Source organism: Plecotus auritus, assembly GCF_963455305.1.
Source record: "Plecotus auritus genome assembly, chromosome: 8".
Taxonomy (NCBI): Eukaryota; Metazoa; Chordata; class Mammalia; order Chiroptera; family Vespertilionidae; genus Plecotus; species Plecotus auritus.
Window position 1 is genome coordinate 90,723,434 of NC_137782.1, and position 18,271 is coordinate 90,741,704.

Sequence of the window (18,271 nt, forward strand, 5' to 3'; positions counted from 1 at the left end):
TAGCTTCTAAGAACTGGGAGAATCCAGACACAAGGAACTTGCTGGCTTGGGCACTCCTAGTGAAAGCTTGTTTGGAAGCTGACTTAGAATTCTACCCTGCTCACAGAGAGGCCCATTATTACTTAAAGCAGTTATTAAAGCTTCCCTGTTGCCGAAACCGGTTTGGCTTGGTGGATAGAGCGACTGAAAAGTCCCAGGTTCGATTCCGGTCAAGGGCACGTACCTTGGTTGCGGGCACATCTCCAGTGGGAGGTGTGCAGGAGGCAGCTGATCGATGTTTCTCTCTCATCGATGTTTCTAACTCTCTATCCCTCTCCCTTCCTCTCTGTAAAAAATCAATAAAACATATTTAAAAAAAAAAAAAAAAGCTTCCCTGTTGAACAAAAGGGAAGTGCTCCATTCCCTCCCTCCCCACCTCTCTCTCTCTCTCCCCCAGCTCCCGTCCCCGGTGTAAAGTTATTAACACTTCCTTTATGCTTACCATTCTTCTTTTTTTTTTTTTTTTAAGAAATAGGAAATTTCCAAATGACTGATGGTCTTTATAATCTATCTTTTAAAACACAAATCCTACTAGATTGAAGCCCCAAATCATAATTTTGAATGTTAAAGAGAAAGTCACATTTAAAAAGCAGCCCTTTTTCAGAGACAAGCGAGGGCTTCAGTTCTCGAGCAGCCTTTAGGTTATGTAGGAACGTTTTTGGGTTTTTGGTTAACCTATTGCAAACCAGTCAACCAGCCTTCCTACTGTCAGATTATGTTTGTATTGAAGTTTCACTAGATCATGTGTTCCTTTTGTTTAATTCGTGCCTTATAAATCAGGTGAAATAGGAAATCGGAAGTGAAGGAGGCGCTGAGGGGTGATGGTGAAAGTGGGGAACACAGGCTTGCACAGACGCCCGGAATTCAATACCACGACGGCTGCGGGCCAGGCGCGGGGAAGCTTCCCCAGCCGCATGCAACTGCCTTTTCCTAGGAGAAGGGCGTGCTTGGCTACCGCAGCTCTCCCTGGGCCCGTGCGCCCAAAGAATAAATAACCCGCGCGGCTGGATGGATTAGATTTGTGAAGCGAGCACATGTTCTCAAGGCTGAGATTTTAACTTTACCAGGTATCCCTCCGATTAGCAGATGTTTGTCAGTGTCCTCGAGGTTTTCAGACTTTCGGAATTGTGTTGGAGAAAGTCTACCAGCGCCCACCTTTGTGCGTTGCTATTCAAAAACGGACATGCAAGAAATTTTGTTTCCATTGATCAGAGGAGATAAAGAAAAGGTCCTTTGAAAGCTTAATCCAAATGTTACATTTCATTACTGTCTTTTTCAAAGCACAACTCTCATATTATTTCCTATTTGCTCCTCATGGCAACCCGGAGGCTGTCAGAATAAGCAACCCTCATGTTGCAGATGAGGAAAGAAAGGCAGAAAAGGTTAACTCATGCATGCACACAATTGGCCAGGAGCAGTTGGGGCTCCCAGTCTCGTTTGCTCACTCTCCTCAGCGAAGACAGGTATAGTTCCCATCAGGTTTTATTCAGGTGGAGTTTAAGCATCTCCAGGGTTCATCTTGTGCTAAAAATTCTGGGAAAAATCCCAAGAGCACAGTAACATACAAAGAAGAGGTTGACGTAAGCATGACTCACCCAAATACCTATTTCAGACTTTGGGGAAAGGACTAATTTTACCTTTGTCATCAGGTACACACCAGGAGCCTTTGCAAGCCTGCCAGGAACTGGTCTATTTTTATTTTATTACCTAAAGTGACTGTGCAGCTGTTGATCTTCTGGGACCACACTAGATGGCCGTGAGTGGGTGGGGCCTGACTCTGCAGACATAGATAATACTCCTGGACAATGGCAGGCTCCCTTTTACTAGGGGGTGTGAGCCTTTCTTTACAGAAAGGAAGACTGAATCACAGAATGCAAAACAATGGTGACACAGCAGGTCTGCAGCAGAGCCGGAAACAAAGGAATGGGGTGGAATCTCATTTCCCGGCTGAACTCTTAGATTAAATTGTCTTAAGGGTGGACTTTGATCCAAAACTTGTCTTTTTTTCATTATAATGGTAACTCAGAAGGCAGCATCTAGATGTCCAAATGGCCAATCTATTGGTTTTTGCTTTTAGGAAAGACAAAAGTCCATGCAAACCAGGCAGATCAGTTTAGTGGTGGTGGTGGGCAGTAATGGGTTTCAGGAAGGTACAAAGTGACGTAAAAACAACAATGATAATAAGACTAATCTATATATATAAAATGGCAGCTACCATAACGGCCATAACGACCTAACAACCCGTTACTATGATGCCCACTGTGGCCAGCGAATCAGCCCAATCAGGGAGTGGGGCCAGTGGCCAATCTCGTGGCCCCTCCCTGCTGCCAGCCTGCCTCTGATCACCACCCCACCTCAAAAGGGGGTGGGGCTGGCCGGCCAACCTCCTGCAGCCCCTCCCCTGGCTGGCCATGCCCCTGATGGGCCTCCACCATTCTGATTGGCCCATAGCCCCTCCCCTCAGCTAGCCCCACCCTTGATTGCCCCCCCCACCCCAATAGGGGGCGGGTCTGGCTGGCCAATCACTCATGGCTCCTCCCCCAGGCCACTGGCCCCCCCCCCCATCGGCACCCCCCACCCACCCCATTTGGGGGCGGGGCCAGCTGGCCCACTGCCCACAGCCCCTCCCCATGGCCAGCCCCGCCCTCAGTTGGTCCCCCAACCCCAATCGGGGGCAGGGCCTGATGGCCAATAGCCTGTGGCTCCTTCCCCCAGCCAGCCCGGCCCTGATCGGGGGCCCTGATCAGGCCCGATCCAGGTGGCCAACTGGCCAACCTCCCACCATCTCCTCCTCCCAACAGGCCCAGCCCCAATCCACCCCAACTGGGGCCGGGCCAGCCGGACCCCACCTGTGCACGAATTCATGCACTGGGCCTCTAGTAATAAATAATAATCATAGCTCACTTATAGCTTGATGTCAGATACTGTTACAGGTACTTTATAAATATGAATTCATTTAAGGGTCACATCAGCCCTATAAGGTAGATGCTATTATTGTCCCCACTTTAGAGTGGAGAACACTGAAGCACAGTGAGGCTAAGAAGCTTGTCCAAGGCTGGTGATGATGATGAATACAGGTTTAACTCACTTTTCCCAGGGCTCCATGAACACTCAGCTCAATCAGCAACCTTTGTGCTGATGAGAAAAAGGCGCCCCTTGGTGCAGGAGCTGCCTCTTTGGGTGGGTGGCCGGACAGGCGACCTTCAGAGCCCCCACATGGCAAGTGGAGGGAGGGCCAGATTTCAGCTGACACGCACTTCTCTGCGCTGAGTGCCTTTGTGTGGAGCCCACCTTCGTGTCTGTGGTGATGTCATGGCTCCCGCACACGTTAGCTTTGCCACTTTGGGCTGCATCCTCAATGCCTTCGAGTCTCCATTTTCCCATTTAACAACCAGGACGATGCTGCTGACCTCAGACAGAGGCTTGTAGTGAGGTTTAAACACTGAATTTACTCGGCACCTGGGAGGCAAAATCAAACATGAGATAGATTATGCCTCTTGTTGGATCATAATCTCCCTTGTGAGACAGGGAACAACCGATGAGGGAGTCCTTTTGAGATGCTGTGGATGATATAGCACAGAAAAGGCACTGGTGTTTCATAAGCCACAGATCATGTCTTCAGTTCTTATCATCGAACTATGTTGGTGCTTGAATAACTTGTACACTTAAGCTATGTCCTCAGCAAACTCGCTTCCTTGGATTGCTGTCTCAAATGAGGCCTATATTGAAATAGAGTTGATACCAGTAAATTCAGGAAATGCCTTTCCCTGTGTGTGAAGGGGCTCACAGATATTATGTGTGATGCTACATGTTAGTGTGGGGTCAAGTAGCCCGCATGTGCATCTCAGCGCTGCATTAGTTTTCTCATCTGTAAAATGGGAATACTAACTCCTCCTCTCTCACAGACCTGTCAGGTGTAAATGAGAAAACTCCATATAAAATGTGTTGCATGACCCGTGGCAAATAGTAAGTGCTCAAAAAGAGGTCAACTGGATTAATTAATTGGTGATGATTGTTAAATAGAATGTAAACCTAAGGGCAGCATTGGCATTTTGATTCTCTTAAATTCTTTAAGTTTAACCCCTAAGAAACTATACTCAACAAATCCATGTAAGTTATTGACCTGTGTTGTCTCTCCTGACTTCTTAGAGGACGTAATGTATTTCTTCAGCCACTAGATGAGTGTAAAGTTTGATTCCAGACGAGCACAAGACTTCCTGTCACTGGGAAGAAGCTCGGGGGCAGAGGCTGAGCTGGCATCTTTAATTGCTCAATTACCAGGAGGCAAGGATGACAGCTTCTTGTTTCTCTGAGCATGTTGGCTATGACTTCCTTCATTTTGGATGAGTCAAAACTCAAGGTGTAGTTTGGAGTTGGGAGGCTGATGGGAGCCAGTAAAGGGATTTCTCTCCCTGTGTTCCCTGGGTAAGTTACAGGCATGAATGATGCTGCTCCGCACATACTGTCGTATACTGAGAAGGAGCTGCCCCCGGAGCTCTGCTGAGCCAGCTGGACTAAGAAAGGCCCCTCCAAGCTTTCCTCATAGGAAACATCCAGACTCCTCTATGTGGCAGATATTACTGGTTGCCTAACAACACGTTGCCTTGGCTACAGTAGGAAGGGCTACCCAACGATGGGTTAACCAATAAGGATGTTTCCCTTTCATATAATAAGAAGTCTTAGATTCCAAGGCTGCTGGAGCATTCCTAGCAAGTCATTAAACTCAGACTTGTTCTGCCTTCCTGCCCCACCATCCTATGCATGTAGCCCTCAACTCATGATTCCAAGATGACTGCTATGGCAGGAAGGGGGACATATCCTTACAGGAAGAGGAAGAGAAGATAACAGATGTCCATGCTGGCAGAATCTTTGCCTTATTATTAAGAAAAACAATTCTGCGAGGGAGTCAGTGAAATCAAGTTGTTTTTTAAAGCTGGGCTTAATGGTACCCTGAATGATTTGGATCCTGTTAATAAGAAAGAAGAGAAAGGAAAGTTGATGAGCAGCTAGCAGTGTCTACCAATTACCACATGGCCATTTCCTTTTCCCTAACAGATATCTGTCCTCCTCAGGGTGGCACATGCTTCAGAGAATATTTGTACCCGCCCTAGAAGGTGAACTCTGATTAGTTTAAGTTACTCAGGGGGATCCCTTTCCTCTTTTCAATGATTAATTTATGCATTGATATGTGACATCATTTTAGGCAATGAGATTTGAGGGAAAAGGTGCCAAAAGGTCTTAGAGAAAAAGTTCCTCCTTCCTAAAGAAAGACTCAAGGAACCGAAGAGTTATTTTTCTGCCTCTGGATGTTGTTGTGTGAAGATGTGATGGCTGGAGCTATGCAGTGGTGTTGCAGCCATGAGGAGAGCTAGCTTGGTAGGACAAGGCTACTATGCTGCAGTTGGCATAATGGAAAGACGCAGGAAAAATCCATGTTATTCAAGAGGCTACTGAACTGCTAAATTGGTTGGAGCTACTTTTCTTCCAGCCTTCTTCTTTATGTGAGATGATAACATTCCTTCCTGTTTAGCTATTTTGAGTTGGGTTTTCTGCTACTTGCACCCAAAGGGCTTCTAATTGATACCTTTATATGATAAGACTAGTAGAATGGGTCAATTCTTAAAAAATAAAAATGCTTTTAAATTATAGAAATAACTATCTAACTTCATCTCCCACTTCCCCCTAACTTGCTGTTCTTTTACCAGGCCAGGGGCACGCCTGCCTCTGGGCCATCAGCCTCGTCTTGTTCCCTCTGCCTGGAATGCTCCCTCCCACATAGACATTTAGCTTCATCCATCACTGTATTCTGTCTTTACTCAAATATTACCTTCTCAGAAAGGCTCCCTGACTGCCCTATCTAAAATACAGCTCACTCTCCCACCCTGCCCTGCCACCTGCTCGCCCTGCCTTCTCCTTCATAAAGCTTACCACCAATGGGAAGAGCATGGACAGCCTGGTCTCTTCGCTACTTGACTGTCTCCTCATCTCTTTTGTGGTTGTTAACAGCTAGGTCCAGTTCCGCGGACAGTGCCCGGCGCCTTGTGGCTGCTCAATGTGTATTTGATGAATAAATGCAAGTGTTGACTCAAAGCTTCACTTCTAGAACTCCCATTTTGCCGTAAGAGGTCAGGGTTTGGAGCCAAACACACCTGACTTTGAACTTGGGCTTTGCCACTTGCCAGCTACGTGGACCTGGTCAAGGTGCCAAGCCTCTGCTTCTTCATCGCTAACCGTTTTTTAAAACATAGCTTATCCAGCCCAGCCAGTGTGGCTCAGTTGTTGAGCATTGACCTATGAACCAGGAGGTCATGACTGGATTCAGGTCAGGGCATGGCGTGCAGGAGATAGCCCATCAATGATTCTCTTATCATTGATGTTTCTATCTCTCTCTTCCTTCCTCTCTGAAGTCAATAAAAATAAATAAATAAAAACCCACACAGCTCATTCACTTGTTAGAGACAAATAGGAGAAGAATCTGAAGCGCAGAGGTGCCACGCGAGGTACATTCGTGAGCTGCGGAGTATTTCTGTGCGGTGGTTAAAGACCCAGGGGCAGTGTCTTCACTTCCAGGTGAGGGCTTTGAAGGGAGACTTAGAATGTGTCATCAGACAAAACGTGGGAGAATTATGGAAAATGTAAAGCTAAACAACTATCTCCACACTGCTGCCCGCCGAGGTTAGAGGTAAGAAAACGAGAACATTCTGTGTAAACAGATGCTGTTGAAGGGGATGTTTGCCCCAGGGAGGACCTGAGCCGCCTGCCAGCAGGTCCTCCGCATCCCTGGAAGGAGAGCGCTGCTTCCTGACGTCCAGGCGTCCCCCCAGGCGGACGGTGTAAATACTGCTGTGAGCCGCGGGCTGGAAGGGTCCTCCCGCTTCGCTACTTGAGATTCCCCTTGAAGCTTTTTAGTTCTCATTTTAAGTTTGTTTCCAAAGAGCTCTTCCAACCCAAATGAACCCAGGCTCAGAAGCGAAATGACTTAGGCTATTGCTTTCCGATGCTCCGGGAGAAGGCGGGGAGGCCACTGCTGTGGGAAGCTGGTCTTTAAACTCAGCGGAGACTGAGGCACCTGCTTGCGGAGCATGCGTGCTGCCACCTGCTGAGTTCCCACCACAGGGAGCTCCTGGCGAGCGGAGCCTCTCGGGAATTTCTATTTAGAGTCATGAAACCTCTCTGTTTGGGCCCCCTCCCCCCACTGGGAGTATTATTACCACACTTGCTAAAAGGAAGCAGGCCTTTCACTCATTTATTCATTCATTCATGCATTCCTTCATTGAACAGCAATTACTGTGTGCTACTGCATGCCAAGTACTGTGTTTCCAGGGCTTTTCTTTGCTAGTAGGTGAGCTAAGAAAGCACTAATAAGTGAAAAGTTAATTTGTAAGTCAATACAGAATTGAACTGTAAATGTTATATTTATTATAATTACAATTAGTAAATTAATTAAATTTATCCATTCACGACAACCTCAATACAGTAGCTTTTACATGCTGAGTGGTATCCTAAGTTCTTTATATAATAACTCACTTAATGCTTCCCTATTTTACAAATGAGGAAACTAAGAAACCAAAACGTTAAGTATTTTTTAAAGTCCCACAGCAATTAAGTGGCCAGTGGGATTTGAAGGCCAGCCCTATGGATTTTAAATATATATATATATATATATATATATATATATATATATATTGATTCAGAGAGGAAGGGAGAGGGAGAGAGAGATAGAAACATCAATGATGAGAGAGAATCACTGATTGGCTGCCTCCTGCATGCCCCTCATTGGGGATCAAGTTCACACTTGGGCATGTACCCTGACCCAGGAATCGAACTGTGACCTCCTGGTTCATAGGTCAACACTCAACGATTGAGTCCATATGGATTTTTAAGTCCATATGGATTTTTGAGTCCATCTTGTAACCATGTGACAGTACTCTGTATGACCTTTAAGCAGCCAGGACTGAGTGGACAGGAGGAAGTCAGGAGCTGACAGGTGCCACGCAGGAAGGTGAGCTGGGCCATGATGAGGGCGTGGATGGTGGATGGTGGCGGCCGCTCTCAGGTGGGAGAGGCCAGGCAGAGACCTGAGGGATGAGAAAGGGCCAGCAATCTGGGAAAAAAACCCTGTAGGTTGAGAGAACAGAAAACGCAAAAGCTTGAAGCAGGAAGGAGTGTGGCACATTTCAAGGACAGAGAAAAGGCTCGTGTGACTGGGGCCTGTGACCAGGTCAAGCTGTCTCCAGGGGAGCCAAGAGTGGAAAGGTAGGCAGGGGGCAAATCCTGGTGGGTTGTCATTCAGATTCCGTTCAAAAGAGAAAATTGCTCAATAAATCACCTTGCTCAGCGCTCTGTGGGGCTTGTGGCTGGCATTTGTCACAGGGAGCTGCAGAAAACCCATCATCCCTTGTGGCTGAAAACCTGTAAACATCTGTGAAATTCTCCTTCCTTTGTAAGTGTCTGCACATAACTGAGTCTCTCCGGACTGACTGGTGGTCTGACCTGGTTACAGCTCTGGACCCAGTGACCCAAGTTGAGCTCCAATGAACTAGCAGCAACCTGAGCGGAACTTATACTAATCTCAAGACTTCCCCGAAGAAGTGGTGCTTCCTTGGTTGTGGATTTAAAAAAATTCTGAGTATTAGACTATTTTCCTATGACTTCTTAAAATGGGTCACAGGAGTCAAAAATAGGAAAAAAGAAGGTGGGCTTTATGCAATCCGTTTCTAGCGAGTCACGTTTCCTGTGATTTGTATATGCCTCCGCTGTGGGGACTCTTCATGAACGTTGCCAGGTAAACAAAAAGCCTGAGTTAAGGGGAAATAAAGAGCCTGGCCAATGAGCCAATATTTTGCAACAATAATTTATGTCCTGGCACCACTTGGCATGGATGGAATTGGCGAAACTATCTGAGTACAACAATCAGAACATGTGGGCAGTCCTGAGAGCTGAAGCACATGGGACTCCCACTGACCACTATGAAGGACAACGGCAGCCCATGTGGAAAGCTGTTCAGAGGGGAATACCTGGGATTTTCACAGAACACTCATCAGGAGGAAATGGAGGGTCAGGCAGCCTGAGTTAGAATCCCCCAGTTCCCCGTTTCCTGCTGTGTGACCTTGGGAAAGTTACTTAACCACTCAGAGCCCATTTTGCAGGGTTGCCCTGAGGGCATTTGATAAATCAATTTGTAATCGATAACATTGGTGTGGGGAAGTTAGTTCAGAGCCTGGTGTGAGTAAGGCTTTCATAAACATATCTATTTGTTTCTTTTTCCATCAGTCCCTTCCTAGTCCTTAGGCTGTGGCCCCAGAGCCACTGCCACACACACTCTCTGCAGGACCCCCACCGTGCAGCAGCCTTGCAGAGAGCCCCTTACAAAGGAGGCTTTGCTCTAGGGTAGGGTTTCTAGTGACATTCTGGGACAGATCATCCTTTGTTGTGGGAACTGTGCTGTGGGCTGTAAGGCCTTTAGCAGCATCTCTGGCCTTTACATACTAGATGCCGGTAGCAACCCCTCCCCCAACAGTGGTGACAACCAAAAATGTCTCCAGACATTGTCAAATGTCCTCAGGGGACAAGCCACAGGGAACATTTTAAATTTATTGTTTTAAAAACCTATTAATTAAATTATATACCCTTATTGCTGGGGAAGAGAGAGAGAGAGAAGAAGGGAGAAAAGGAAGGAAGGAAGGAAGGAAGGAAGGAAGGAAAAAGAGTGGGAGGAAATTTACACAGATGAATAGAACAGAACTAAAACTAATTAGAACAAAACACGCCTATCTAGCTCTATAAAAGTTTTATAAAATATCCTTGAAAACTATTTTTTCTATGTGTGAATTCATAGACCAAAATATCTTTGGACTCTTGCCCTGGCCAGTGTGGACCAGTGGTTAGAGCGTCGGCCCATGCACCTATGGACTGTGGGTTCGATTCCCAGTCAGGGGCACGTATCTGGGTGGCAGTTTTGATCCTTACCCCAGTTGGATGCCTGTGGGAGGCAATCAATCAATCAATCAATCAATCAATGTGTCTCTCTCACATTGATGTTTCTCTCTCCCCCTCCCTCCTTTCCACTCTCTCTAAAGATCAACGGAAGGAAATATTCTCGGGTGAGAATTAACAACAACAAATCTTTGGACCTAACCATAACACCCTTAATATAATCACAATTCTAGCAAAAGCTCCTAGACCAGAAATGACGACCTTGAATCTCAGCTCCACCCCTCATAAGACATGTGATAGTGGTTAAGCTGCCTCAGTTTCCTCATCTGTAACTCAGTTTCCTCGTTGCACCTAACTGCGCACACGGCCTGAAACACTCACTGATCACGCACTCTTAACATTGCCAAAATATGTATAGTGAATGCCATGTGCCACACAGGGCTCAGTGCTTCCCATAAATCCATGCACATGGTGATCAGATAACCATATGAAATAGATGTTAATTTGTCCCCATTTTGCAGGTCAGGAACCTGATGCTGACAGTAATTGCCGTGGTTACACAGTAGGCAATAGAGTTTACCAATTGACTCCTCAGTGACTCTGCTGTCCTGCCCCCTCAATACTGATATTGTTTAGAATTAGCAAACCACCTCTAATAAGAGCAGAAGAAAGGCCAGTCTGCCTCCATCTCCAGGATCCTCTGGCCTGGGAACAACCCAGGAATCTTGGGGCACTTCCTCCATTGATAGAGTCACTTACGTATTTTCTGTGGTCACCTGCTGAAGACAGGCTGTTAGGAAATCCTGGGAAATGTCCCCAAGGCAAAAAGGTGGCAGAAACTTCAGAGGAGCCAGTGCCCCGTGATTTGCTGCAATGTCTTCGATAACCTAAGAGGCACCTGTTACGTCCATGTATTCTATTGGTCACACAGCCAATCCTGACAGGACAGGTGGGGATTCCAGGAGGATGGGAATATTGGGGGTTTGGGACCATCTCAAAGGCTGCCTCTTGCACCAGATGTATGTCACAGAAATTTTCCTTTGACAGGAAAATCAGTTTCATAAAAGATTGAGCCTCACATTGTAGATGATTAGTTCACATGGAAAGACATTCCTGGGATATTTTACAAACTCCTTTCACATAAAAGATAAGAAACACAACATATTGGGTCAGTTGCTATATAAATTTAGATCTTAAAAAGCAAATTTGCTAGAAACCTTGACTTTGAGGAATAGATATTGAGGCTAATGCATGTGGTTCCAGAATATGATATGTACTAGAGGCCCAGTGCACAAAATTCGTGCATGGGTGGGGTCCCTAGGCCTGGCCTGCAATCAATGCTGATGAGGGCTGGGCTGATTGGGGCCTACTGGTGGGGGGTAGGAACAGGGTGTGGGAGGTTGGCCGCTGGCCATAGGAAAGGGGCCTTGTCTGCCACCGCCCACCCCTGGTTCCCCATCCCAGGCCAGGGCCCAAAGGCCCCAGGCAGGGTCAGAAGAGGAGGTGACAGTTACCGGGCCGGGTGCAGAAGGAACGGACCCTGGATGCCAATGCCAATGCCAATGCCGGCACCCTGCCACTGTACGGTTCCCTGGCCCCCCTTCCCTCGCCACTGTGCCACCACTGTGGCAGATGGGTGGGGGGCCAATTGGGGCCTGCCAGCCGGGGGGAGGGACGGGGCACAGGAGGTTGGCTGCCAGCCCTGAGGAGGGAGCCAGCCCTCGGGCCCCCTGGGAAAGGGGCCACGTCCGCCACCACCGACCCCCGGTTCCTCGTCCCAGCCTGGGGCCCAGCCCCAATCAGGCGATTGGGGCCTGCCAGCCAAGGGGAGGGATGGCGGGAGGTTGGCCGATCGGGGGAAGTTGACTGTGGGAGTGCACTGACCACCAGGGGGCAGCTCCTGCATCGAGTGTCTGCCCCCCTGGTGGTCAGTGCGTGTCATAGCGACTGGTTGTTCTGGTTGTCCCGGTTGTTCCAGTCGCTTAGGCTTTTATATATATACTAGAGGCCCGATGCACAAATTCATTCATGCAAGAGTAGGCCTTCCTTCCCCTGACTGCTGGCACCGGCTTCCCTCTGGCACCTGGGACCCAGGCTTCCCTCACCGCCTCGCTTTGTCCGGAAGGTCGTCCAGAAGGACATCCAGAAGGACATCTGGTCTAATTAGCATATTGCACTTTTATTATTATAGATAGATAAGAATATAGTAAGTTAATATGTATTAGGATACTATAGTCTTTAAAAATGGGTATTTAGTAAACTTTTGAGATTTTTTTAGTATGCCCAGGGATTAGAGATTAAATATGTCTCTCTCTTGATGGGAAGACATAATTTTTTGAATATTACACTTGTTTTCACAAAGTGTTAATAACTACAAGACCCTCATGATCTGGCTGTTGCTTGGTGTTAAAACATACTCTACGGGCGGATCTCACCCCAATGGGCATGGGTGGAGATGGCTTGTGCTGCAGAGTGATCCCCGGCCCGCCACGCCAGGTTTATTTGTATATACTCTGCTTATTTAAATAACAAGAAGACCTTTGTGGAGGGCAGGCAAATCCCCTTAAGTAAGGCTATTGAAAATCCTATAGCTACAGAGATTCAAGGTGTGTGCTCAGCAGTTGGACTTAATGCATTTCTTGAGAAAAACAAAATGTACTCCAGAGAACGGAATTGTGATGCTGAGTACAGGGGCAGAGTCCGGGTTCAACTCAAACAGGAAGATGGCAGCCTCTGTCTTGTACAATTCCCATCACGTAAGTCAGTAATGTTGTATGCAGTGGAAGTGATTCCTAAACTAAAAACAAGGACACAAAAAACAGGAGGCAGTGACCAAACTCTTCAGCAAGGAGAGGGACGTAAAAAAGGGAAAGGAAAGAAGAAATGACCTGGTAAGACAATCAAGTCTGACATACTCTTGTAAGAGACGTGGATGGAAGTTTCTGATTTGTATCTGGGAGAAACTGAAGCTTTTTGTTTGTATCATTTAACTGAACTATGAACATTTGTTCCTCCCAGCTTTAGCATGAGAGTTGACAATGAAATAAATTTACATTAAAAGTTTGCATCTAGATCTTATGCAGTATAAAAGAAATTTTTTTTGCCTTTCAATGCAGTTTTTGTGGAAGAAAGAAGCTTATTTTTAAACTAGTAGCCCTGCTCACGAATCTGAGCGCCAGTAGCTCGCTGCCACCCTCCAGTAGCTCTCCGCCCACTGCCCCACCCTCCTGTAGCTCTCCCCGTCCCCCCTCATAGCTTGCTGCCCTGCCCCTGTAGTTTTCTGCTGCCCACTTGTAGCTCACTGCCCCACCCTCCTGCTGATCCGTGATCCAGTCATTACGTGGTCGGTCGTTACACTTCACAGCATAATGACCATTTGCATTTTACATCTTTATTATATGGGATGGACAATGGCCTCTACCATAAGTTACTTGAAATCCTGTATCTGTGCTCTATGTAAACATGTTCAGACAAATGAGTTTAATAAGATTTAAAACACATATTGCTCACCTTTTAAGCTAATGAAATAAAATTCAAAAGTGACAAAAAAGAAAAAAAAAAGATATACTCTAATTCACCACAATCTCACTCCACTGGGAAACTTTCTCAAACACAAGACCCTCCCTACCTCAGGACCTTTGCACTTCCTGTCACTGGCCTGGCTTTCATGAATTTCATGTGTATGTGATTTCTTCAGAGAGGCCTTTCTCTACCTGCCCTGCTCCCCCGCCACCCAGTTATTTTTATTTTCATCAACTAGTTTTGTTGTATAGCACTCCACAGCCTGATTTATCTTTAATTCTTAAATTGTTTATTGCCCATCTGCCCCTAAAAATATAAACTCCTCATTGCACATATTTGATTATTTATCCCTAGTAAGCTAACACACTATCTCGCATACAATGGGTGCTAAATAAATATTCTCTGAATTTATTTTTGACTCTGAATTTACAAAAAAGTGACTAACGTTGGTTGTGCTCGCCTTTGATTGGTGGGCATCTGACTTTTGCTTATTTCTGGTGGCCAAGGGTTGCCATTATGGGGGATGACAGCAGCAAAACATGTGCTGGTTTGTGCACCAGGAAGTGACACTAGAGAAAGAATGCCACGGCAACTTTAAACATAGAAGCATATTAATCGCTCAGTGCACCCCACCTGCTCATAGAGAATCCCATCCTTAACACGCGACAAGTTGGGGTGCACAGTCAAGCCCACTTAGCAAATGTTTATTCTAAGACGCGCTTTCCTTTTGTTTCCTGTAAGGATGGCTTCAAGAGCTGCCAGGATTTGAGGTCAGAGAAACGCGAGGAGACTATTACCATATCAATGGAGGAATCGCCCTGGATCTAGAATTTGGAATAATATTTGCATCTCAAGCTCATAAGCTGCCCAGGCAAGCCTGCTTATTGATTGCCTTTAATTTCCCCTTAAAACAGTGTCTGTTTCTGAATAAAAGATTAATGGAGGAGGGCTCAGTGTGCTGGTGATTTATACACAGTTCTGCCTCCTTACCATTCAGAAGCACGCAGCACACGGCCCCACCCCCGGACGCTGAATCCATTTCCTCCAGAATAATTGCTGCTGATCACCAAAGCCTGCAGCTTCATTGTATTTGTCTTTGTTCACTTCATCTTCGTGCTTACAAAAAGTGGGGTGGGTGGGATTTATACAGGAAGAAAACGTACCTGAAGAATACAGACGATCACTAGGAGAGAGGGCTGAGGAAAGAGCTCTAAAATGCCCTTAAAAATGAAAATGGAGGACTCCTTTAGGATGTCTGAGCTGCACTTCTCCTTGCTTTCGCCTTTAACAGATACACCAGTATCGCCCAGTATAAACATGGTGACCTCAAAAGTAAACCGTTGTACCAGCTTGGAGCAGCGCCAGCATTTTTGTCCCGGCTGTACATTTCTACTTCCTTTTGGGGAAGAAAAAAACATGAGAGGAAAGTGAAGATTTCTGCTCTGTGTAAAGTTCGGAAACTTCTTTCTGTAAATGAATGGTGGGGAATAATAATAACATTAATAATAGCAATCATTTATCAAGCACTTTTACAAAAATTTGTTCTAAAAGCTTTCTACTCTTTATCTCATTTAATCTTGGCTCCAACAGTTGAAGGAGGTCCTATTCATATTCCCACACAGGCGAGGCTCAGGGAAGCTCGGGGAAAGTGCCTAAGTTTGAAAGTGGCAGAGCCAGATTTTGAAGCTGGGTTTGTTTGATTCTAAAATCCGAGAACGCAGTCCCACCAAGAGAAGTGTACCCATCTGGGTTGGCCTCCCTCTACATGTCTTTTGTCAGTATGGCGGGTGGAGGAAGCATGAGCCAACTAGAAGCCTCGAGCTTCCAATCCTAGGACTGTCTTTTAATACCTGGGCTTCACCACTAGGAAACATCATCTCCCATGGCCAAGTAGGATTCCTGGAGACAGTTTTCTCCCAGTGTGTTGATTTTGGTCATTCTACACGGGCACTTTCAGGGTAAGTGACTTAAGATGCTGCAGAGATGTAAGGGGCAGAGAGAAAGCTGGGTCCATGAGAATCAGAATATGATGGAACTCACAATAGAATGCCTTTTACCCCAGCCAATGGGAATTATATTCCCAGCACTGATAAAGGGAATGACACTCCCAAGATGTCTCTCACTGAGAAGTTCACAATTTTGCTTTTCTAATAGATCCGGTGATGACCAAGGTTGGAGCTGCGTGTGTGAGGTGGGCTTGAGATGTTTGCTAGTTTCCCTTTTTGGGGGAACATGTAGAATCTAGTTATCACAACTGAGCTAGAATTAAAGTTCTTGTAGAAAGAATGACATCAGATGTTAGAAGCAAAAAGTGAATGTGCCCATTGTCTAGTTTGGGATAATGATTCCTAATTCCCTAATTCTGTGATTCTCCACACTTTCCACTCATCTTCCCAATTTTTGCTTCATTGACTCAAACCAAAAAAGCAAAAAGCAAAACAAAAGATACTGATAGAGCATTGTCCCCGGGCAGACTCTGTCACAGGTACCAGGACTAAGACAATAAGTAAGACAAACCTAGATTGTACAAATCATTCAATGGAGACATGCACTGAGCAAATAATTCCACGAATAATAATAATTTAACTACCATTTTGATACTTGCTTTGAAAAGAAACAAACATAGGATCAAAGAGACTATCTTTGAACTGCACGTAAACTTCTATCATACCTCCTGTGTACCTGTAATTCCTTTTCCATTTCCCTCACCGGAAGGTGTTGGCTACGCCTGTAGACTCTGCAATTGAACCATAGGTTTTCAAATCCTTGCTTATGGCTGTGTGACCTTGGAAAAGTTACTGAATGTATCTGAGCCTAATGTCCCTTAGAGTAAAATTAATAGAAGTACCTATCCATGGAGTTATCATTAGAATCAAACGAGATGATCTAATTAAAACACTTAGCCTTAGAGATGGGTATACAGTGAGTGCTCAATTAAATCTAGTTGTTATTGTTAGTCTCTGAAAGTGACTTCTATGTGTTTTCTCCCCCATGCAGAGAGGTATTGCATTGTTTTTTCATGATGTGGCAAGGAGCGTGATTTGGAGAGTGGCTTACTAGGGTCAGAAGCCTGGACAGTGCTAGATAGCTGTGTGTTCTTGGGCAAGTCAGTGACCCCTCTGGACTCCATTTCCTTCATCTACAAAGGGAAGATTAACTCACAATTAGAGTTAATGCACATAAGACACTCAGCTCAGTAAATAGTGGCTGCTATTATTATTACCTTATTATTTTGGACTCTGTATAAAACATAATAATGCCCAAAAATGCCTTTAATCCCCCAGGTTTAGTGGTGTTTATGCACCAGTTTCTAACTGGGATTCTGAAAATTTTTCTCCATGGAGTGAATTGTCTTTATCCCCTAACATTTCTCCTGAAAGCTCTTATTTGGCGAGTAAATTTACAAGAGGGGTGATAGATAAGGGATTTTGTCTTTAAAACACTTCTTTAATCTCCACCGTTGCCATGGGATTTGTGTCATTTTGCTTGGGTGATCAGATTACGTTTCATAAACAATATCCCCTGTGTTTAAAAATCTTTAAACAGCCACTTACAAGTGTCTTGACTTGGACTCCAGTTCATGCTTTGTTTGACTTGGGCCTTCCATGGTCCATGAGGCCGAAGATCAGCTGTGCACACCAGCATCAGACTCCTGAGTAGAGACCCGTATTTTTGAGAATATAATTTTCTTATTTGAAACAGCTCCTTTGTTTTCTGACATCCTCTTGTAGAAGAACTTCAGTACATCAACTTTCCCTTGTAACCCTCCCCAAATCAGAATTATTGCTGCATTTTTATTTATTAAAAATTTAAAAATTTGACTAGAGAGAGAGAGGAAGAGAGAGAAACATCGATTTGCTGTACCGCTTCTTTAGTCAGTCATTACTTGGTTCTTTCTTGTATGTGCCCTGACCCGGGATGGAACCCACAATCTTGGCATCTCAGGCTGATGCTTCAACCAACTAAGCGACCCAGCCAGGGCTCTATTGCTGCATGTTTAGATTTCTTATTTTCCCCGGAGTTCATCTTTGGTTTTCTTTACCCAGAACTTTCAAAGTCAAAATTGCCAGCTCACCCTGATCCGTCATCACCCTGGGCAATTGGGGAGAACTGGACAGTTTAAATTGCACTTGTCATTTTGGCTTTAACGAAAACTTAATTTTCAAATGGAAGCATGAAAATTGCTGTTGTTTAATGGGGATCCTGTTTTATGTGCTGTGGCTGCATGCAACTCATTTGGTGTGTACTTTCCATGATAGCTTCTTTTTTTTAAAAAAAATGTTTTTATTGATTTTTTGAAAGAGAGAGGAAGGAAGAGGGAAAGAGAGATAGAAACAGCAATGATGAGAGGGAATCATTGATCGGCTGCCGCCTGCACTTCCCCACTGGCGATTGAGCCCACAATCTGGGCATGTGCCCTGATCAGGAATCGAATTGTGACCTCCTGGTTCATAGGTCGACGCTCAACCACTGAACCACACCGGCTGGGCCACGATGGCTTTTTAAGAGAGCCTTCCCTGCTTCCATGCCTCTCCCCCAGCTAAAGCAGCATACCGGGTCACTCTGTCCCATCCTCTATTCTGTTGGCTTTGGAACACTGGGCAATATCTTGAATTACTGTTGATTTGTTTATTCTGTCTTGGTTGTCTCTTTTCCCTTCTAGCTGAAGCTCTCAGCCTCAGCACTATGGACTTTCGGGTGGATAACTTTGTGCTGTGAGGGCTGTGCTGTGCCTTGCAGGGTTTTTAACTGCGTCCCTGCTTTCTACCAGTTG

The 18,271-nt window shown here is 45.6% G+C and overlaps 1 pseudogene across 1 annotated transcript; it reads left to right on the forward strand.

Moving 5' to 3' along the window:
- Positions 1–12,430: 12,430 nt before the first annotated feature.
- On the forward strand, positions 12,431–12,862 carry LOC308256358 (signal recognition particle 19 kDa protein-like; annotated as a pseudogene). The gene has a single exon. The product of its transcript is annotated as a signal recognition particle 19 kDa protein-like (transcript).
- The last annotated feature ends 5,409 nt before the right edge of the window (positions 12,863–18,271 follow it).